The following is a 23,862-nucleotide window of genomic DNA, read 5'->3' as shown; positions in this document are numbered from 1 at the left end:
AATTGTGCATTAATATTTCTGGCTGTCAAAAGTCATATCTGTCAGCAGTATCTACAAATCATTTTTAGCACTCCTCAGTGCTTTTGGGGTGTCCTCCCTAATTGTGCATTAATATTTCTGGCTGTCAAAAGTCATATCTGTCAGCAGTATTTACTAAATAATTTTTAGCACTCCTCAGTGCTTTTGGGGTGTCCTCCCTAATTGTGCATTAATATTTCTGGCTGTCAAAAGTCATATCTGTCAGCAGTATCTACTAAATAATTTTTAGCACTCCCCAGTGGTTTGCGCTCAGAATGGATTCAAAGCAGTCCACATATGATCTGAATGAGCAACCAGGTTCTGTCACCAGTCCTGATGTTAGTGTTCCCAGTACGTCATCTGGCCAAGGCGATGTCAAACAACAGAGTGTTTTCAAATTAGTGCAAAAAACAAAAACCAAAAAAAAATTTACTGTATTGAAGCGAAAAAGAAGTGTAACTGAGCAAAAGTTAAGTGACGATAAAAAAAAAATTGCAAGCATGCCATTCTACACACGCAGTGGCAAAGAGAGAATGAGGCCTTCACCTTTGGCTATTAGTGGCAGATCCCAAAAAGTTACCCAGCCTACAATTGGTGCACAACTACTGTTACGCGTCAAAGCCGAGCTGCAAGATAACAGTGAGGCATTACAGGAGAATATTTGCTCTGATTCACAAATGACAACAATCCCTGTGGAGAGTCCATCCAGCAGTGGGATGTCTAATCGTGAGCATTCTGCTGATGTGTGCCTTAATAGCCCGAGTGTAGCCGGTGATACCCAAATTGAGGATGCCACTTTGGAATTAGAAGAGGATGAGGGGGAGATTTGTGTAGGCGACGAGGGCGCTAATGATGATGTTGATTATGATGCAGACAGATACCAAATTGCCTTTCTCAATTTCTATTTATATTCTAGATTATATAACGGCTGAATAGTTTTCTATTTTACTCCTAGTGGAGAGAGGATCTGATGCAGACAGATACCAAACTGCCTTTGTCCATTTCAATTTATATTGTACAGTATATAACGGCTGAATTTATTAGTATTTTATACAAGTGGAGGGGGGCCTAGAGAGACAGAAACCAAACTGGCTTTCTCCATGTCAATTAATATTGTACAGTCTATAACGGCTGGATTTTTTTGTATTTTATACAAGTGGAGGGGGGCCTAGAGAGACAGAAACCAAACTGTCTTTCTCCATGTCAATTAATATTGTACAGTCTATAATGGCTGAATTTTTTAGTATTTTATACAAGTGGAGGGGGGCCTAGAGAGACAGAAACCAAACTGGCTTTCTCCATGTCAATTAATATTGTACAGTCTATAATGGCTGAATTTTTGGGTATTTTATACAAGTGGAGGGGGGGCTTGAGAGACAGAAACCAAACTGGCTTTTTCCATTTCTTTACATATTTAACTATAAGTGTAGGGTGTAATATACATTCAAAGACGATGGCTGCATTGCCAATATGCATAGATGGAGAGGAAGACAATCTGTTTTGTGTGTAGAATAGGCCTACCAACGAAGAATTAAACTGTTTTTTTGGATGATTTATTACCTCAACAATTAGATTACTTGTCTCTAAAACAGTTGGAGCACTAAATTGGGTTAATTTAGGCCCAAAAACATGGATTTTCCAAAAAAATAGCAAAACAAAACCAAACAAAACCAAAACCAAAACCAAAACACGCAATGGCAGTTTTGCAAAACCAAAACCAAAACCAAAACACGACGGTAATCCAGATCCAAAACCGAATCCAAAACCAAAACACGGGGGTCAGTGACCATCTCTAGTATTTATATACAAATAATTTATTCAGCATATAAAAAATGCACACTCACAATGTATATAAAGTTTAAAAGCTTATCTGTAATCCTGGGATAAAGGGAATACTGCTTAACAGTGTAGATCTCTGGATATTTCATGAGGTAAACACCAATGGGCTCCACACAGAAGTTCTCAAAGGGATCACTCTCAAAGATCAGGAAGACAGTATAGCCTCAAATGTTCCAGGAGTGGGTGGTAGTGAACAGCCTCATCGCGTTTCACTCAGTTTAAACTTCATCAGGAGGGAATATATATTAATGATATAGATATATATATATATATATATATATATATATATATATATATATATATATATACACATATGTTAGAGATACTCAGGCTCGAAATCGAAACTGAACACACCCGAACTTACGTGATGGTACTTTCGCGCTTTTTCAGATTCCAAAACGAGGCAAAGTGGCAGTACAGTGGCCTAGTGGTTAGCACTTCTGCCTCACAGCACTGGGGTCGTGAGTTCAATTCCCGACCATGGCCTTATCTGTGTGCCTTGTATGTTCTCCCTGTGTTTGCAAGGGTTTCCTCCGGGTGCTCCGGTTTCCTCCCACACTCCAAAAACATACTGGTAGGTTAATGGGCTGCTATCAAAATTGACCCTAGTCTCTCCCTCTCTGTCTGTCTGTCTCCCTCTCTGTCTGTCTGTCTGTGTCTGTGCGTGAGTGTGTGTCTATATTAGGGAATTTAGACTGTAAGCTCCAATGGGGCAGGGAATGATGTGAATGAGTTCTCTGTACAGCGCTGTGGAATTAGTGGCGCTATATAAATAAATGATGATGATGATGATAACTGGTTTCATGAACCAAGGACAATTCCATCTTGCACCACTTTTCATTTCTGCACTGCTGTGTGCCAATGTGTTCTAGATGTGGTAGGAACTGCCGTGTGTTTGAGTCATTGCTCTGTCGCTTACCATCCAGCTAGATCGCTGCAGTATTTGTTTTAAAGTGTATGAAAATAATATTGTGACCTTTGAGGTGGTCAAAATTGACTGAAAATGACTTGAAATTAGTGTTTATGAGGTTAATAATAATGTAGGATTAAAAAAATAACAAAATCATGTAATTTTAGCATATTTTAGCAATTTTTCTAAAAATAAAATACAGATCCAAAACCAAAATCAAAATCCATGAGGGTGGTTTTGCCAAACCAAAGCAAAAACCAAAACATGAAGCTAATCCAGATCCAAAACCAAAACCACTTCACGGGGGTCAATGAGCATCTCTAATATATATATATATATATATATATATATATATATATATATATATATATATGAACTTCACTTTTCAGAATAATTTATTAGATAATGTACTAGTGTATAACCAGTTGATTCCTTGTGATTTTCCCTATGTTCATCCCATCCAATTCCTGTTCCTGGATCCTGCTCATAAAGATCATTGTGATGTCCAGTTAATTGGGGTCTCATCCTTGTTGGGTTAGCTCTGCATCTGGGTTGGGGAGTACTTTCATTGCTGAGGCACTGTAGTGGGACATGGGAACAGCATAGTCCATTCACATTCTAAAACGCCCAAGTGGTATCACCCAAGGTGAGGTAACAAAAAGTAATTGACTTGGCACATCATTATTTTAATTTACATTTTTTTTTTATGTTATTCACACATTATAAACATGTATTGGTTCATTTAGGTTTTAATCTTTTCCATGTATTTATGTTATATAGATGGAATGCAATGGGGTTCGAAACCATGGAGAGTGACGGAATTAGGGGAGCACAAAATGTAGATCCAGGCTTGATACTGCTTCCCCTTTAATACATTATAGGGCATTTTTTGTTTAGATTTTGCTGCTCTTTAAGATTAGTTAAATTGGGATTTAACAAATCAACATTAACTAAGGAATGTGGCTAAGGTCTATGAGAAAATATTCACTTTTAATATTTTTGCTTGTTAAGTAACTAACTCTCTCCATACCTATACAGATAACCAGATAGATAATACGCCAAGAAGAATACAATCCGAGCCGTTTAATTATTCCTATTACTTTATAATTATGAGTAAATTACAGAGCTAATCATATTCTATTCTGTTCCTTTCAGACAACAGGTTATAAATATACTGACACAATGCTTCTTAAACTGCTGAAAGATTGTGTTTGTCAAGACTGAAGCATCTCAGCCAGTTACCCTGGAATTAAGGCAATTACTTTTGTTGCATTTTGACAGTAAAACTAATGAAGTGAAATCGAGGAGCACAAAAGGAATTAGATGCAGAACAATGGGAGGATTAAAGAGAAAACAGCTTCTAATAAGCAGGCTTTACACCTGAGGATTGAGGAGACTGAGCCGTACAGAAAGGATTACAGGAATTTCACTTTTACGCTGGTAACTGGCCACTTGTCAAAGTAGTGATACCTTCTAGTGCACAAAAGTAGCTCATTAGTTCACAGACTAAAATATTTATAGGATTTACAAAAGCATTATAGGTCATTTTCAAAAGTGTAAACATGTGAATGCACTTAGTTGTCATCTTAGCGCTATCAGTGTACTTTTGTGAAATGGTCCTGGAAAATAGAGGTGTGTCCACCTTTATGGAAGCAAGAATCAGTTGTTAACTTGCGTGGTAGAAGTGTGACTTACCTTACCTACTATCACTTAAGGGTCTACCCGATACAATAATTTAGGGTTTTTCTCTCTTTTGCCTGAAGTACTACTTCTTTGAACTGTATTTTTGTTTTAAATTAATCATGAGCCAGGTCATATGGAAACTGCCTTTTTAAGATGTGTCACTTTTGTATGTTTGAATATTTTTATTACATGGGTATTTGTGCACCTGTAAATGCCCAATTTGCCCAGGCCCTTCTCTTCATCATTATATGCAACCATCTACAACCCCTTAGGCACCATGTATATCCATGCCATTCCACTAAAAATGGAAGCACATAAATAGGCACAATATCACAAAATGGCAAATGCGCTCTAGGTGCCCATTTCCAGATTTCCAATGGACCCTTAGTATGTTCTTTAGAAGAATGGGAATAATGTGTAGTCCATGTGTCACAAATCGGGATCTAGTCCTGTTTACACCACTTGACGGTACCATATCACTGTACATCTCTTTCCTGGATGAACGCAGCATTCTACCATGGGACAAGCGAGACTCCTGCCTGCAATACAAGAGGCTGCCATTTTGGGTGAGACATTTGCTAAACATCCTGCTGAGTCTGAACACCTGATCTCATCCACCAACTAGCACAGACAGACTATAAGAGTCTCCTCCTACAATCAGCAAATTGCCAGTGCAACACTTTCTAGTTTCTGGTTCCAGTTCATCACTGTTGCTGTTTGTTGCTGCTTCATCCTGTTTGCTGTGATACAGAATTTAATCATATACCCATTGCGTGAATTCAGCTTCACTCTGCTTGCTGTAATACAGACTTTAACCATTAACCCTTTGTGTGAATTCAGCTTCATTCTACCTGCTGAAATAAAGACTTTGGATATTAATTAATTGTGTGGATTCACTGTTATTCTATCTGCTCGTGTACGGATTTCTAGCTGTTACCTTCCGTGTGGATCCTCCTCTCTTCAATCTATTCCTGTCTCTCCTACTGGCTATCTGGGGTAGTAGGTTGTTGTTCTGACTCATCCACTTTCTGGAGCCATCTCTGAGTCTCGGGGTACCGACTTCCAGTTCCAGGCCTACCTCAGGTTCTGAGTTCTGAGTTGTCCAGGGCCAGTTCCAGACTTATTCTGATTAGGAGGTTACCAACCCTGTATATTTACTGCCTGAGTTCTGAGTCTTCCCAATCCCAGTTGTGGCACTATATTCGTCTGAGTTTATGAGTTCCTGGAGGTACAAAATCTCTGGTCATGGGTTCAAGTTTCCTCTGTTCCCATGTCCAGGTTCCAGTCCATCAGGTATTTCAGTACGGTGTCCAGTCCAGCATTCCTCCGTCTAAGATCTGGTGTACAAGAATAAATCAACCTCTATGAGCAAGACATTCATTCAGTCTCCTAGTTTCCACTACATTCCTGCCACAGCTAGTCTCAAGGGTCCCGAGAAGGATTCCCGAAACCCTATTGCCATGACACCATGGTCTTGTATTTAATTTCTAGCAGTGGCATAAGTGTTTTGTCTTTTTTTTAAATGGGCACTGTTCCTTCTCTACATTGTGCATGGACACATTATGATAAAACACTACATTATTGTAAAACACAAGGCTGCCCATTATATCCCTCTCCCCTCCTAACACTGCAGCACCTGGTACGCTGCAAAGGTTCATTGATGCTCTGCTATGCACAGAGATACCTCCTAACATTCCCAACCATGGGACAAACATGTCCCTGGACGGGACAGTGGGACAGACCACTATATTTGGGATTGTCCCACCGAAATCGGGACAGTTGGGAGGTATGACAACACGTATATGCACCCATGCAGAGCTTCATGATTCTGCACTTAAACCTGCTTGCACCTGGACAGGCAGGATTCTAACCTAGAACAAATAAAGTAAATGCATGTTTGTACAATTACCAATAGTTGCAGACAGGGACAAAGACACATATGCACCTAAGAAAGCCATATTATTTGTGGGTGGTCATGGACAGGTGCAAATTGCGTATGGTGATGATGACTGTCCCCATTACTCCTGAATGGTGATTTATTTGTTGCTCTGGTATATATTTTAAGTGAAATTTTCTTTTTCCATATACGAAACGAGGATTTGTTTCTTCTGTATTATAGAGGTTTTAGCAGTTTTATTGATGACTAATAGTATTTTTTGCCAAATAAAATAAATGGTTAAAAAGGTGTAAAGAAGTGGGAAGTAAATATATGTGATCTATGCCTGGGGCAACCCAGGCCCATATGCTACTGTTGCTGACAAGCATGCATCTTACGATAGTTCCCTCTTTGCATATGGTCTCAATTTGTCTCTTTTAATGAACAAATTGTGATTTGGGGTGCACTTGTGGCCAACCCTGCATCAGGTCTTATGTGTTTATATGTCATTTTTTCTTTATTTTATGTTTCTTAAAATATCTCTTATCTTTTATTCTTTAAGAGAGCAACTAGCTTTTCTTTGTTTTAGTTATAGTAACTATAGCATCCAAGATTAGGTTAGAACATGTAACTAAATACAAGCTGTAAGGCATAAGGATTCTGTAGGATACCAGATGTGGGTCTTATAAGAGCCTCTCCCTCCTACAGGGAAAGACGGGTTGTAATGTCATCAGGGTTCCTGCTGAGCCTAGAAGTAACTTCATTCAGCCACATAGCTATTTAATAGAGTGTGCTATGCCTGTGTTATCAGGAATGAATCATGTGTCCACAAAGATTCTCGATCCCTTCTTACATGTAAGACAGGATCCTTCCAGCTCACTGAAGTTCTTAATCACAATAATTGACCGCAGCTAAGAATTATGACCCAATGGCTGTCTGATACATACAATTTACACAGATGGCTGTCCTAGAGTGGACAGCCATTGCCGTAAAGCCTATGATGTTTGTGGTCAGGTTTAAAATGTTAATTGTATTTAATTCTAAATTCTGTAAATAACGGTAGGACAGCATATATTTTATCCACAACTGTTTATCTACCATTTATCTAGAAAATTTCAGACAAAATAAGTCATGTGTCTGACCTTTGTAAACCCCATTCACAGTTTACACTAATCCTGTACCAATCCACCAAATTATGCCCAACCAACTGTGGCTATTTTTATGAAAAAGCTCAACCCACCTCCCCATAAGCACCACCATGCTGTCCTACTGAAATCAGAACAGTTGGGAGCTACGCTGATTAACAGTAAATGTCTCTGCTTTGAAAAACATCAAATCCAAGACAAATCCTGATACATGTTTTTAAATGAAAATCTGTAGGGCAGTCTGTGCTGTTACTGTAATAAAAAAATTAAGTAATTGACAAAAGGGGAGAAGTCAAGAAAGTTTATATAAAGTACATAACTTAATTTAATAGGTTTACTTGAACTGTAGATAATCATTTTACTGCCAACCCACACAACCTCTCCCTCCTTGATCCTCTTCCTTTATATACGCCACTTGCTTATATATCTCATCAGCATCTCTTCTTAGACCCCCACCACAGTGATCACCCCCCTAACCTGTGCAATTCATTCAGGGACAATTAAGCAGAGTGGAAAAAAAGTAGCATCCAAAAATGTCTGCTAAAATTGCAATCAAATGTCTGCAGTCATTGATTTCCAGCCCAGGGCCAGACATGGTGTGTGATTGAAACTCCGGGCCTGTTACAGCTGGAAAACACTTTTGATTCCTGTCCTCTCAATCTGTACAAGATATAGCTAGAGGGACATTAGCAATCACTTAATTGACATTGAATTAACCATGAAATGCAGTATAACTCCTCTTCTCAAGTATACTTCAGAAATGCTTTAATAAGGCTTTTAATTATTGATTATAACTTACAATGTAGAGATGATGATCCGCTGCTTAAGTTAGGTGCCCTTGGTAAGTCAGGTAGCGTCGTTAATCGTGACCTTCCAGATGAAGGGGTAATTATGGTTGTTCGTTAGATAGTGCCGTTTAAAGACTCAATACTATTTAAAGGATTCAGGCTTTTGCTCTTTCTAAGTATACACTTTACTCTTGAAGTCTTAAGCTAAAGTGCTTCTCTGAGTGCTTCGCTCTGATGGTCTAAAAAGTGATTATCTTACTGAATCCTTCACTATAACTCCTATCACGGAATGATAGAGCAGTACAAAGAAGTGTGTTGCAGGGTTGTCTCTGGCTGCAAGCAGCAGAATCAAACATACCCTTAGGGAGGTAGGAGACAAGCAGTTAAAATGCAGCGTTTGATAAGCCCCGCTTAATCGCTCCTGCCCTAAAATTCAGAAATCAATGGAGTCTCAGAATTAGCGCTTGAGAGTGCAAAAGTACTTGTTCTGAGACTCGCTTATCATGTTGTACAAGTTGAAATTTGTTAATATTTAGTAGAACATTTAAAGGGTATCTTCACTTTAAAGTGGACCTGTCAAATTTGGGATAAAATCTAATTTATATATTTCCTTGTGCATTATATATGACCCCCCTGGGAGATAGATTGAAATATCTCTGCACTCTATATATGCATATAGCAAATGTCAACTGTGGCGATGGACTGATGCTCACTCTTGGGTGCTTTACTCCCAAGTCACAACTCCTCAGTGCTCGCAAAGCAGAGAAGAAGCTTCGGGAGCAAGCATGAATTTGTCTCCGCCACTGAAGTTCGCCATGTGCTCTCTTCCAGGTGGAAGAAGATAGCACGTACAAAGCACAATGTAAAATGGCATTCTTTAAATTTAAAAGCCTTGTTTCAATGCTTACAAGCCTTTGCTGACACAGTGGTCAAATATTCAATGTGTGCTGTAATATTACTTTTTCACCTCTTTAGCTCTAGATGCCATGAAGTTTCAAATAAAAAGCTTTCTCAAATGCTTTCCCATTGTGGCATTAGTGAGTGTGGCGAATGTTATGGAACAAAGCATATGCTTTTGGTTGGATAAGGTATGGCTCAAGTAATTATTTGTAGCACCATCTCTTCATTTCCTATGGTTTTGTATTTTGAAAGTATTGATGTACTTTCAGAACAACATTTGATTTAATGATTGGCAGGTTCTAATTTTCAAAAGGAAGAGCTTCATTACTTAGCTCCTGCCGTGGTGAGAGAGGACTTTGTTTTGGTATTTTAGGGTGTAAACTGGGATTGCTAGAGAGGTTGATGATCTTGCATTTTACATCTGACACATGATGTTGCTATGAGATTAGGAGGGATGAGTGACTGCACTTTTTGAGCAAAAATGCTCTTTTAGTTTAAGATATGTTTATTTTTTTTCATTCGTGTCTCTCCAGCATTTTTTTGGCAGGAGTAGTGGTCAGTGTTGAGAAAAAAATAGAGAAGGGGTTGCTTCATGAATTAATGGAGGCAGTTGACTAAGGGGACTATAGTTAGGAGCTTTATATAATGTTGGAAGCAATAGCTGGTCCATGTGTTTGAAAGTAAGAATCCAGTTTGTAGCTTTGCTTGTTAAAGTGCTCTCTGAATTGCCATTAGTTTGTTTGTTTGTTTTCTCATTTGATGCAGTGCTGTTTAATTGTCATTTTCACTTACTGTGCTGGTATACTTGTGGGTTTAAAATTTAAGGAAGTTTGTATATTTGTAGAATGTCTACAGAGACATGTTATAAAATCCAAAACAGGTTGGTTTTGAAAAGGTTGTAAAGTGGGGTTGAATGTGTCCGATGGGAATATGTAGGGCATTTCCCCACTTTCGTTTTTTTGTTGATAACACATTTGAGTAGTTCTTTCAGGGTGGTCAGGCAGAGTTGACATCTTCACAGCAGTTTACAAAAATGCTTAAAGCATTGTTCAAAGAGAGGTTTTTGAAGTACTTCTTTATGAAGGGACAATTCCATTTCATACCATATGGCCAAAAGTTTGAGGACACCCCTTCTAGTGAATGTTTTTGGCCCTTTCAGCCACATCTCTTGCTTACACGTGCATAACGTCAAGCATACAGTTGTATCTCCATAGTCAAACAATAGCAGTAGAATGAGTCGTATTGAATAGTTTGGTGACTTTCAACATGGCACTGTGATAGGATGCCACCTTTCCAAAAAATTCAGTATGTCCAATTTCCACCCTGCTTGTGCTGTCCCAGTCAACTGTAAGTGCTGTTATTGCAAAGTGTAAATGTCTAAGTGCAACAACTGTTCAGTGATGAATCAAAAGGCCACACAAGCTCACAGGACGGGACTGCCAAATGTTCAAGAGCACAAAAATCTTCTATCCTTCATTGCAACATTTACTACCAAGCTACAAAATGCCTCTGGAAGCAACATCAGCACAAGAACTGTTAGCCAGGAGATTCATGCATTTTCACGGCCAAGCAGCTGCACACTTCTGGCTGAATGGATGAGACTCCCCCCATGCATTTTCTAAAAACAAGTGGAAAGTCTTCCCAGAAGAGCGGTTGTTATAAAAACAAAGTGGGCACCAGCTCCATATTAATGTCCATGGCTTTGGAATGAAATGTTCAACAAGCACATGTGGATGTGATGTTCAGGTGTTCACATACTTTTTGCCATATAGTGACAAATTTCCCTGTGTAATAGAGTACAACACGGTGCCCATTTAGAGATGGATATACATCAATTTTTTTTGCATAAGGTATGCATTGTCGTTTTCTGCATGAGCACCAAAAATACATAAAAATCCAACCATATACTGTATATATTTTTGTGTATCATTTACTTGCATCTCCTTAAATTTAGAGGGGTAGAATGGGGGCAGACAAATGTAGGCCAAGTAAAGTAAGTAAGGTCATGCACATGTGAGAGTGTGCCCCGTCAAGGTTCCCGTGAAGAGGGCAAAGATAGAAGAGAAGATTACACTTACCTGCATTGGATCCCTGGATTGGTAAATCCATTCTCTCCTTCATGACAGGCTCTGGCAGCAGTAGGCAGGTGAATCAATCAGGGCTCACTTTCCCCTGTTGGCCAATCAGCTGCCGAGAAGGTGAGCCAATCCATACTCACCTCCAGCTGTTTGAATTGTTGGGGCCGCATGACATATGCGTACCGGTGGCTTTTTAAGTTGCTGCGCGTGTGCCATGTCAGTTAGTCCGGCTGCTGAGTCCTGGAGAGAGGGCGTCGTAGGATGTCCAGAAGAAGAAAAGAATAAAACGGAGGCGGCAGTGGCAGGGAGCCCTTGAAAGGGCTAGGAGCAATCCTGTCACAAGAAGACAACGAAAGAAGCACCTGCCCGGAAAGAGAAAGCCAGTGATGGCAAAGAACTCTTGTAAGTGCTACGACTGCCCCTGGCAAGAAGACAGTTGAAGTCAGCAAGTCGAAGAGGAGAAGAGGCGCCGCCAGCTGGAGGGTCTGGAAGACCGTAAAATGCTGGGAAGAAGCTGGGTATCCTGCGTATAGCAGGTAAATAGGAACCCTTTAGGTAGGTTGGGCATAAGGCCCTTTGGCACAATTTGGACAATAGGCCCGTTTAACCTTAGTGGGAACAAGGCCCTGGCCAAGTAGGGAGTTAGGTACATTACGTTGTGGTGCAAGGCCCTTAGGTTTAGTTGGGTGCAAAGCCCTTAAGTTTAGTTGGGTGCAAGATCCTTGAGTTGATTGGGACACTAGGTCCTAAACACATAAGGAGGGTAAAAGGCTACTGAAACATTGGGACACCAGTCCTCTGGATAGTTAGAGCACAGAGGCAACAGAGACCCTGTGTGAGTGTGGAAGCACCAGAGACCCTGTGTGAGTGCAGAGGCACCAGAGACCCTGCTTGAGTGCAGTGGCACCAGAAACCCTGTGTGAGTGTGGAGGTACGTGGCCCTTGAGTAGGTCTGGAAGGGCAAAAAGTTCTGGGCTCCTGACAGGTTTAGTGGCTGGAGTTCGGGGAACAAGGCGGAGGCCTGCAGCGCAGCTAGGTGCTGGCAGACACTGGTGACCCAGGGCAGGTAAGAAGTAACAGGATTGGTCTGTTCACCAGGGCATTAAAAGGTAGCCATTTTGTGTGTGTAGACCATGAAGGGCAAGGCGTAGTAGGCCTGTGATCATTTGTGAGGTGGACTCAGGCCAGTAATACACTTTAGTATATTCCCCTATAGGATCCAGAGGTCAGGCCCTCATAAAAGGCAGATGTGCTAGGGGGATCAAACACTAGAGGGTAAATGTATCATCCTCTGATTTTTTTCAACTCGCCGGAAATCGGCGACTTTGCATTGAAGATTTAAAGCGGCGATGGCTTGTAAAGGCAAGTTTGCCTTTACAAGCCATCGCCGCTTTAAATTTTCAATGCAAAGTCGACGATTTCCGGCGAGTTGAAAAAAATCGGAGGATGATACATTTACCCCTAGGTGTGATTGCCGGATCACTTGTGAGAAGGGTAATTTGTATCTCATGGCTTTTTCTCAGGATCTGATGAGTACCTGGAGTACCAGGAAAAGGTTACTGTTTTGTGTTGCCTTTGTCTTCTTAGGCCCCTTCACACTCATGTAACAGCAAGATGGAATTGTCCTTGGGCCCTCCCACCCACCCTTATGTTGTTGAAATAGGACATGCGCACTTTAACAAACCAATCATTTCAGCCACAGGGCCTACAAAACTGTGGCTGAAATGATTGGTTTGTTTGGACCCCCACAAAACGAGCTGGCAAAGAAAAAAAGAGGTGCAAGATGGAATTGTCCTTGGGCCCTCCCACCCGCCCTTATGTTGTTGAAATAGTGTAGAGGACTTACCTGGCCGGGGCCGTCGTCATCCCTCAGGCGGCGGTTCCCTCCGTTCAGCCGGGACGGTGAGCCAATCAGGGCTCACCTCCCGGCCATTTCAAAAAGAAAAATGGCGACGGACCAATACGGGCCCGCCATGTCATCACGTGGCGTCGCGTCGACGCTACGTGATGACGTTAGCGCGGCGCCGACTATTTAAGTCAGCGCGCGCGCCGCCATGTTCAGTCCGTCGGCGGAGAGATCAAGAAGAGGACGTGTCGCGGAGAGCTGCGGGATCAAGACTAGAAGAGAAGACAGCGGAGACCAGCAGTGGCGGCAGAGAGCCCTTGTTAGGGCTAAGAGCGCCTCTGCTGCCTGAAGACCGGCGTGATCAAGAACAGAAGCCGGCGGCAGAGCGTAGAAGCAGCGGCAGACGGGGAAGGAGTCCAGGAGAAGCTCCCCGAAGACAGCCCCAGGTAAGGCCTTGCCAGGCAACTCCTCTCCCGGGCCCACGCCCGCAGCACACGAAGTAAAGTCGGGCACTAGGCCCGTGGGCACAGTCGGGCACAAGGCCCGTTGGCACCGTGAAGTAGGGGCACAAGGCCCAGGGACTTGGGCACTAGGCCCCGACTAGTTAGTGGGCCAGTAGGCCATATTACTGTTGTTAAAGGGCACAAGGCCCCGTTAGTTAGTGAGGGGGACTCTGAGCCCCAGGTATAAAAGGGCACAAGGCCCTAAGGTAGTTAGTGGCCTAGAGGCCATAGGAAGGCCAGAGGGCCTGGTTAGAGGCTGGTAGCCTGTAGGCTATTAAGGGCACAAGGCCCTCAGTCAGTTAGGGAGGCCACAGGCCTCAGGCAGGGGCTAGGACCCCTAGGTAGCAGGGCACAAGGCCCTAGTGAGAGGGCTCAGAGCCCTGAGTTAGAGAGGGGGCTGAGGCCCATGAAACAGAGCAGAAGGCTCTGTGTGTAGCTGGGCAGAGACCCATGGTGTGTAGGGCATAAGGCCCTGGTGGTGTGTGGTAGAGGCGTGGGAGCCTCGTGAGTGTAGGCGCGGTCCTGTGTGAGGTGAGCACACGTGGTTAGGAGGTACAGTAGAGCGGAGGCTCCTGTGGTGCTGTAGCAACCTGCTGGTTGGCTAACAGCGGTGTGCTCGGGTAAGTAGCGTGCAAAGTACTGTATACTGTATTTATTCTGTCTGTGCGGCGAGTATAGTTTACATTACGGTATTTTGGGGTGTGCTACATAACTGTGTCCAGGGGCAAGACGTCAGGCCCCCATTAAAGGTAGGCTCTTGTTCCTGTGGTTTTCCTGTGCTAACCCGTGTTGTGGGGACAAGTGTAGTTACCAGCATACACATAGTCAGGGGAGAACACACGTAGTTTCCCTGTCCCTTAGGTCCCCGGGGTCACACTGGTACCCAGAGGGGGTGGCTGAGTGAGTCGGTGGCAGTGCAGCACACCTTGAGGCAGTTCCAGGGGCGGCCGTGGTTCTGATCAAGGGTCCTCAAGGCCGGTTCCGTGCAGGTGGACCTGTGGTTCCGGACGTAGGGACACGTGTGAGATACCCGAGTACAGGCAGTCGGGCGGTTCAGTTCGATCGGCTGTTCCGTGCGGCAGTCGGACCGCGGGTTAGTGTGCTGTTCTACTGAGCCTCAGCCGGGCTTAAAGAACCGGTCCTTAGGGTCCGTGGGTGACCCCATAGCAAGAAGGCAGCTTCTTGGTACGACCTGGGTGAGGGGGTTAGGAACCGCCCTCCGGTTTAGGCTGTGAACACCGGCTGGTGTTCCCCGTAGTGTGTAAGTGAGCAGTTCTGTTAGTGCACCACACCTAGTTAGTCCTAGTGTTTTGACTTAGTTGCGTTGCCGACCATTAGAACGTTGTTAGGGTCGGGTCGCTGTTGCAGTCAGTCCAGTTTGGTGGGTGCCATCTTAGTCTCACGGAGAGCGTAGAGGGAGGCTGTGTGTTCTTGTCATCCGCAGGAGTCGGGAAGGTGCAGGAGAACCGGATCGGAAGTGGGAGTGTCCCGGTGAGTATCACGCTCGATTCCTCCTTTCGGTTAGGCCCTCATCGGCAGGTGTGTGAGGTACTTGAGGCGGGATTAGTCCTCGGACTAGTCTTGGCCTTCAGTGCCTGTAGTCCCCCGCGTCTTGGCAAGAACAAAGTGAGGAGGCGGCAAGGAGCTTGGACTGACTGTGCCCTTGTTCTTTGCCGTAGTCTCGGACAGCCCTTACTTGGTAGACTCGGTTTAACTGTGTTTTTCCCTCTTAGGTGTTACTTGCGGGCGTCCGGAGAAAACCCAATCCGGGAGCGAGGTAGGATCCAGTCATCCACGCGGATCGTGGTAAATTCGGAGGTATTAGGAGTTAGTCGCCCTGTGAGGCACATCTCCGATAGGGACCTTACATTTTGGCGTAGTCGGCAGGATCCGCGTTCGTGATGACGGATTCACGACCAACCACGCCTCCCCCTGAGCGCAACCCGCCTAATGTGATGGCTGTGGGTGCCGCGTTGTCCCACCTGCCGAAGTTCGATGGAAAGAATCTTGCTTTCGCCGACTGGCAGGAACGGCTGCATGGCACTGCCCGGTTGTATCATATCACCGGTGCCATGAAGGTGGAGGTGGCTCTGAACGCCCTGGAAGGGGATGCCAGAAAGACGGTTCTTCTTCGACCCAAACCAGATAGGGACACCTTGGACGCCATCTTCAAAACCTTGGAAGAATTGTACGGTGACACCTCCTCTGCGGCAGTTCTGAGGAAGAGGTTCTTCGGGCGTGTGCAGAGGGAGGACGAGAGTCTGACCCAGTTTGGCAACGCTCTCCTAGAATTGGCGGGAGAACTCTGGAAGAGAGACCCACGGGGGTCGGCCGCCATGGGAGACTCGGATGTGCTACTGCGAGACCAATTTGCCCTGGGGCTTTGGAACGTGCCGCTCCGGCACATTCTACTGGACAAGGTGCGGGACCAACCTAACCTGGCGTTCCAGGAAATCCAAGCGGAGGCTGTGTCCCGGGACAGAGATGATCACTACGGGCCTTATGTGGTAGCGCCCCAGCAGGTCCTGCTCACCAGTAGCCCGTCCGAAGCAGAGGCCCACCCGTTGGAGAGTTGTGTGAAAGATCTAAAGGAAGCTCTCTTAGCCATGAAGGAAGAAGTCGCCCAATTGCGGCAGGAAGTCCGTCGGCCGAGGGATCGCCGAGGTGAAGGGGGACCTATAGAGGAACGGCGAAGCGCCCCCAGGTCCCAGCAGGGCCCAAGACCGGGCGTTCGCTGCTGGAGATGCCAACGCGTGGGACATTATGCCCGTAACTGTCCCGAACCTCCAAACCAGGCACCGTTAAACTAGAGTCCCTCGCGGTGAAGGGGCCACCCGCGGGGGAGATGGGGGCAAACCCCAACTTCACCAACTCTGCTGATTTGGTGGGGGAGTGCCCTACCGTAGTAGCCACGTTAGGGGGTAAACCACAACAGTGCCTGCTGGACACGGGGTCTCAGGTGACCACTATGTCGGAGCGGTGTTTCCTGGAAAACTACGCTCACCTGCAGAAGAGCCGGGCCCAAACGTGGATTAAGTTGACCGCCGCCAACAATTTGCCCATCCCTGTCGTGGGAGTAGTCTGGTTGGAAATTGAAGTATGCGGACAGACCTTGGGAAAGAAGGGCATTCTGGTGGTTGGTGGAAAAGAGCTTCGTCATGGCCCGGTGATCCTGGGGATGAACGCCCTACAGAATTTGGATCAGGCCTTATTCCACGCCAAAGGGCCTCGATACTGGAGAGAGTTGGACGTACCCCGGCCCGTGCAGCAGGTTTTCCAGAGGATGGTACGACGGTGTGATGAAGAACCGACTGAGTCGGGACTGGAGCTCCTTGGCTACCTACGGACCAACTATCGACAGACGGTCGAAGTACCCCCTGGTCAGGAGGTGCTGCAATATATGGAGGTGAGGACAAACCGGAGATTAGAGGGAAGAGTGGTGTTGGTGGAACCGGTCAGTCCGGAACGAACGGCGGAAGGACCTCTTGTTGCCCGTGCGTTGGCCAGGGTACATCGAGGAAGGGTACCCGTGCGGTTATGTAATGTGCAGGACCATACTCAGACGATGGGTTCTGGTACGACTGTCGCTCGAGTTATCGCCGTGGAAGCAGAACAGATTGGAGATGACCGGCAGATACTTCTCAAACCCGCGTCAGGACAACAAGGGGGCTTGGCGGTCCAGGTGGAGGGTGACGATAGCCTGTCCCGCGAATGGAACGGCAACACCATTTTGGAACAAATGGATGTTTCCTTAGAAGGGATCGAGCCTCGGGATGTTACCCGTTTACAGCAGATATTGTGGGCCAGACAGAAAGTGTTCTCCCGAAGTGAAGAGGATTTTGGGTACACGGAGGAACTGGAACATAATATCCGTACCGGAGACAGTCTGCCCATTAGGGAGAGATATCGGCCAATCCCGCCCAAGTTGTACCAAGAGGTCAAGCTGATGATTAGGCAGATGTTGGATAGCCACGTGATTACCGAAAGTAAGAGCCCGTGGGCAGCTCCTATCGTCTTAGTACGGAAGAAAGATGGCGCTATCAGGTTCTGTGTGGACTATCGGCGGTTGAATAGTTGTACTGTCCGCGACGCGTATCCACTGCCCAGGATTGAGGAATCGCTAGCTGCGCTAGGGAAGGCGAGATATTTCTCCACTCTGGATCTTGCCAGCGGATACTGGCAAGTACCAGTGGCGGCAGAGGACCGGCAGAAGACGGCCTTCATCACACCAATGGGTCTGTTTGAGTTCTGTAGGATGCCTTTTGGGCTCACTAATGCTCCCGCCACCTTCCAACGGTTAATGGAGAGATGTCTGGGAAACCTGAACTTCGACGCTCTTCTGATCTATTTGGATGATATCATCATCTTCGTTCCCACGGTCAAGGAACATCTGGATCGACTCGACGTCGTCCTACAGCGCTTGGAGAAATTCGGCCTGAAGTTGAAGCCGCGAAAGTGTCATCTTCTGAAATCTCGGTTGGAATACCTGGGATATATTGTGTCCCATGATGGGGTGAGCCCCACTCCGGATAAGGTTTCTGCGGTGTTGGACTGGAAGATCCCTCGAACGGTGACGGAACTGAGAGCATTTCTGGGGTTAGTGGGCTACTATCGGAGATTCATCAAAGACTTCGCGAAGGTGGCTGGCCCGCTAAACGAATTATTGAGGGGCGTTGCCACTACGGCTAAGAATCAAGCCATAGCCTGGGGAGACGCTCAGGAAAAGGCGTTCACGACGCTTAAAGAAGACCTCACGACGGCTCCGGTGTTGGCGTACGCTGACTTCGAAAAGCCCTTCGTTCTGTATACTGATGGAAGTCTCAAGGGCCTGGGGGCCGTGCTAGCACAAGTCCAAGACGGCAAAGAACGGGTCATTGCCTACGGAAGCCGGAGTCTGCGGGATTCAGAAAGAAACCCCGATAATTACAGTTCCTTTAAGCTGGAGTTGCTAGCAGTGGTTTGGGCAGTAACCGAAAAGTTCACGGAATACTTGACCGGCGCTGAGTTCGACATAGTGACCGATCACAATCCCTTGGCCTACTTGGGCACGACCAAGTTAGGGGCGCTGGAACAGCGCTGGATGGCTCGGTTGGCCAAGTTCGGATATAAGATCCGGTATCGACCCGGAAAGGCTAATGGAAATGCGGATGCGTTGTCCCGTTATCCCCTGCAAGGGCCGGAGGGGCCTAGTGATGAGGACAAAGAAGGGGAGGAGATCCCGGATCTGACCCAGTTGACATCTCCTGTTTGTGCTCTGAGTGTGCCCAAGACGACCGTAGATTGGGCCGAACGGCAGGCTCAGGATGCTCCATTGCGGTGTGTCCGCCGATGGAAGCAACAGGGACATTGGCCCTCTAGTGAAGAACGGCGTCGACTGTCTATAGCCGGACGACGGCTATTGCACAGATGGGATCAACTGGCAGTGAGGGAAGGGGTGCTAGTTCGCCGAGCCTACCTGGAGCAAGAGCTCCGTCCTGTATGGCAGGTGGTGGTGCCTGAGTCCATGGCGCGGGACTTGGTACTGGAAGCCCATGAGAAAGGCGCTCATCTCGGGGCGGCCAAGACCCATCAATGGCTACGCAGGCAGTACTGCGTACCTGGCGCCAAGGCGTTGGCGGAAGAGGTCTGCCGAGCCTGTCCACGATGTGGGGTAAGTAAGGCTGGGGAGCAGCATGCGCCCGTGCAAACCATCCAGACGGGGCGACCCTTGGAGCTGCTTATGATTGATTACGTCCTGGTTGGGGAGTCAAGTAGTGGTCATAGCTACGCGTTGGTCATGACCGACCACTTTACAAAGTTCACCGTCGTCGTGCCCACACGAAACCAGACTGCGGAAGCAGCTACGAGCGCCATTGTGGAGCACTTCATTCGGAGATATGGGTGCCCGGAGCGGATTCACTCGGATCAGGGAGCCTGTTTTCAGGGACGCCTCATGGAGGGTCTGTGTGACACTTATGGGGTACAGAAGTCCCGGACCACTACTTATCACCCTCAAGGTAATGGCGCCTGTGAAAGGTTCAATCGGACCTTGCTGCAAATGCTCAGGGCTCTGGAGGCGGGGCAAAAGAACCGCTGGCCGGAGTTCGTGCAGGACTTGGTGTGGGTATACAATAACCGGGTACATAGTACCACCGGTTATACCCCATACTTCCTTTTGTTTGGGCGACCTGGAAGGGAGTGGCGTGATTTGGAGTTGTCCGTCCCCGAAGAAGCGGACAGTTGGACTCCCAGCGGCTGGGTGACCGAGCAGAGGAGGAAGCTGAAGATTGCCGGGGACGTGGTTAGGGGGCAGCTACGGTCCAAAGTCCATCACGGGCCAACCAACAGCACGGCTTCCCCCTTCGTAGTGGGTCAGCGGGTACTGGTAAGAGTTAAGAGACTGGGAAATAAACTCAGCGATCGGTGGGAAGTGTTGCCACATGTAGTGCAACGGCGCATGGCTCCTGACCTTCCTTTGTATGAGGTGGTTCCTGCGGAAGGGACTGGAAGACCGCGGGTGCTACATCGGAATATGTTACGTCCCTGTGGTTTTCTGGATTTGCCTTCCGACGTCCAGGAGAGAAGTGAGCCAGATCCTATACCCGCCCCGACGGGGGTGGATTGGTGGGCACCAATGACCGCCAACGACGTTGTTACTCCGGATGCTACTCCAGTGGACCTGGACCTTCCGACACCGCCGCTTCAACCTAGAAGATCGCAGCGACCGAACTTGGGCCAGCCTGGAGGACGTTATACTGACCCGGATTTCGTGTGGACCAGGGTTTTGTCGGCAGGGACTGCCGACATTAAAAAGGGGGGAAATGTAGAGGACTTACCTGGCCGGGGCCGTCGTCATCCCTCAGGCAGCGGTTCCCTCCGTTCAGCCGGGACGGTGAGCCAATCAGGGCTCACCTCCCGGCCATTTCAAAAAGAAAAATGGCGACGGACCAATCCGGGCCCGCCATGTCATCACGTGGCGTCGCGTCGACGCTACGTGATGACGTTAGCGCGGCGCCGACTATTTAAGTCAGCGCGCGCGCCGCCATGTTCAGTCCGTCGGCGGAGAGATCAAGAAGAGGACGTGTCGCGGAGAGCTGCGGGATCAAGACTAGAAGAGAAGACAGCGGAGACCAGCAGTGGCGGCAGAGAGCCCTTGTTAGGGCTAAGAGCGCCTCTGCTGCCTGAAGACCGGCGTGATCAAGAACAGAAGCCGGCGGCAGAGCGTAGAAGCAGCGGCAGACGGGGAAGGAGTCCAGCAGAAGCTCCCCGAAGACAGCCCCAGGTAAGGCCTTGCCAGGCAACTCCTCTCCCGGGCCCACGCCCGCAGCACACGAAGTAAAGTCGGGCACTAGGCCCGTGGGCACAGTCGGGCACAAGGCCCGTTGGCACCGTGAAGTAGGGGCACAAGGCCCAGGGACTTGGGCACTAGGCCCCGACTAGTTAGTGGGCCAGTAGGCCATATTACTGTTGTTAAAGGGCACAAGGCCCCGTTAGTTAGTGAGGGGGACTCTGAGCCCCAGGTATAAAAGGGCACAAGGCCCTTAGGTAGTTAGTGGCCTAGAGGCCATAGGAAGGCCAGAGGGCCTGGTTAGAGGCTGGTAGCCTGTAGGCTATTAAGGGCACAAGGCCCTCAGTCAGTTAGGGAGGCCACAGGCCTCAGGCAGGGGCTAGGACCCCTAGGTAGCAGGGCACAAGGCCCTAGTGAGAGGGCTCAGAGCCCTGAGTTAGAGAGGGGGCTGAGGCCCATGAAACAGAGCAGAAGGCTCTGTGTGTAGCTGGGCAGAGACCCATGGTGTGTAGGGCATAAGGCCCTGGTGGTGTGTGGTAGAGGCGTGGGAGCCTCGTGAGTGTAGGCGCGGTCCTGTGTGAGGTGAGCACACGTGGTTAGGAGGTACAGTAGAGCGGAGGCTCCTGTGGTGCTGTAGCAACCTGCTGGTTGGCTAACAGCGGTGTGCTCGGGTAAGTAGCGTGCAAAGTACTGTATACTGTATTTATTCTGTCTGTGCGGCGAGTATAGTTTACATTATGGTATTTTGGGGTGTGCTACATAACTGTGTCCAGGGGCAAGACGTCAGGCCCCCATTAAAGGTAGGCTCTTGTTCCTGTGGTTTTCCTGTGCTAACCCGTGTTGTGGGGACAAGTGTAGTTACCAGCATACACATAGTCAGGGGAGAACACACGTAGTTTCCCTGTCCCTTAGGTCCCCGGGGTCACACTGGTACCCAGAGGGGGTGGCTAAGTGAGTCGGTGGCAGTGCAGCACACCTTGAGGCAGTTCCAGGGGCGGCCGTGGTTCTGATCAAGGGTCCTCAAGGCCGGTTCCGTGCAGGTGGACCTGTGGTTCCGGACGTAGGGACACGTGTGAGATACCCGAGTACAGGCAGTCGGGCGGTTCAGTTCGATCGGCTGTTCCGTGCGGCAGTCGGACCGCGGGTTAGTGTGCTGTTCTACTGAGCCTCAGCCGGGCTTAAAGAACCGGTCCTTAGGGTCCGTGGGTGACCCCATAGCAAGAAGGCAGCTTCTTGGTACGACCTGGGTGAGGGGGTTAGGAACCGCCCTCCGGTTTAGGCTGTGAACACCGGCTGGTGTTCCCCGTAGTGTGTAAGTGAGCAGTTCTGTTAGTGCACCACACCTAGTTAGTCCTAGTGTTTTGACTTAGTTGCGTTGCCGACCATTAGAACGTTGTTAGGGTCGGGTCGCTGTTGCAGTCAGTCCAGTTTGGTGGGTGCCATCTTAGTCTCACGGAGAGCGTAGAGGGAGGCTGTGTGTTCTTGTCATCCGCAGGAGTCGGGAAGGTGCAGTAGAACCGGATCGGAAGTGGGAGTGTCCCGGTGAGTATCACGCTCGATAACTCCTTTCGGTTAGGCCCTCACCGGCAGGTGTGTGAGGTACTTGAGGCGGGATTAGTCCTCGGACTAGTCTTGGCCTTCAGTGCCTGTAGTCCCCCGCGTCTTGGCAAGAACAAAGTGAGGAGGCGGCAAGGAGCTTGGACTGACTGTGCCCTTGTTCTTTGCCGTAGTCTCGGACAGCCCTTACCTGGTAGACTCGGTTTAACTGTGTTTTTCCCTCTTAGGTGTTACTTGCGGGCGTCCGGAGAAAACCCAATCCGGGAGCGAGGTAGGATCCAGTCATCCACGCGGATCGTGGTAAATTCGGAGGTATTAGGAGTTAGTCGCCCTGTGAGGCACATCTCCGATAGGGACCTTACAATAGGACATGCACACTTTAACAAACCAATCATTTCAGCGACAGGGCCTACCATACAACTGTGGCTGAAATGATTGGTTTGTTTGGGCCCCCACACAAAAAAAGCTATTCCTCTCTCAATGTACAAACTAAACTGGCTCTGAGGCAAGATGTCGTCCTCATCCTCATCCCCTGATTCCTCGCCCCCTTCAGTGTGTACTTCCTCATTCTCACACATTATCAATTCGTCCCCGCTGGACTCCACAATCACAGGTCCCTCTGTAGTCTCTGGAGGCCAGTGCTGGTCTTGATTGAAGAATTGATAATTCATTTTTATGAACATCATCTTCTCAACGTTTTGCGGAAGCAACCTCCTTCGCCGCTCACTGACCAGGTTCCCCGCTGCACTAAATACTCTTTCGGAGTACACACTGGAGGGGGGACAACTCAGGTAAAATAGAGCCAGTTTGTACAGGGGCTTCCAAACTTCCTTTTTTTCCTGCCAGTAAGAATAAGGACTGTCTGACATGTCTACTTGGATGGTGTCAGCAAAGCAATCCTCCACCATTTTTTCAATGGTGACAGCATTCAATGCAGCGACAGTAGACATGTCTGCAATGGTTGGCAGGTCCTTCAGTCCGGACCAGATGTTCTCAGCATTCCGGCCAGCGGGTCGTTTAGGAAATCTCAGCTGTTTCCTCGCAGCCACAGGTGTGGAAGTAAATGAAGGAGGAGCTGTTGGCATGTCACGGTCCTCTTCAGAGGACAATCTCCTGACCAGCAGGTCTTTGCACCGCTGTAGACTTGTGTCCGCCGGAAACAGAGACACAACATATGCTTTAAACCGAGGATCGAGAACGGTGGCCAGAATGTATTCCTCTGACTTTAAAAGAGTTACCACCCTCGAATCCTGGCAAAGCGTACGAAGGGCTTCATCCACAAAAGCTACATGCTTTGTGGAATCGCAATGCTTTAACAGCTCCTCCCTCACTTTCTCCAGCTGCTTCTGCAACAGCCTGATCAGGGGAATGACCTGACTGAAGCTGGCATTGTCAGAACTGACTTCTTGTGTGGCAAGTTCAAACGGCTGGAGAACCTTGCACAACACGGAA

Source organism: Mixophyes fleayi, chromosome 2 (genome assembly GCF_038048845.1).
Source record: "Mixophyes fleayi isolate aMixFle1 chromosome 2, aMixFle1.hap1, whole genome shotgun sequence".
NCBI classification, from domain to species: Eukaryota; Metazoa; Chordata; class Amphibia; order Anura; family Limnodynastidae; genus Mixophyes; species Mixophyes fleayi.
This window is presented reverse-complemented; position numbering follows the sequence as displayed.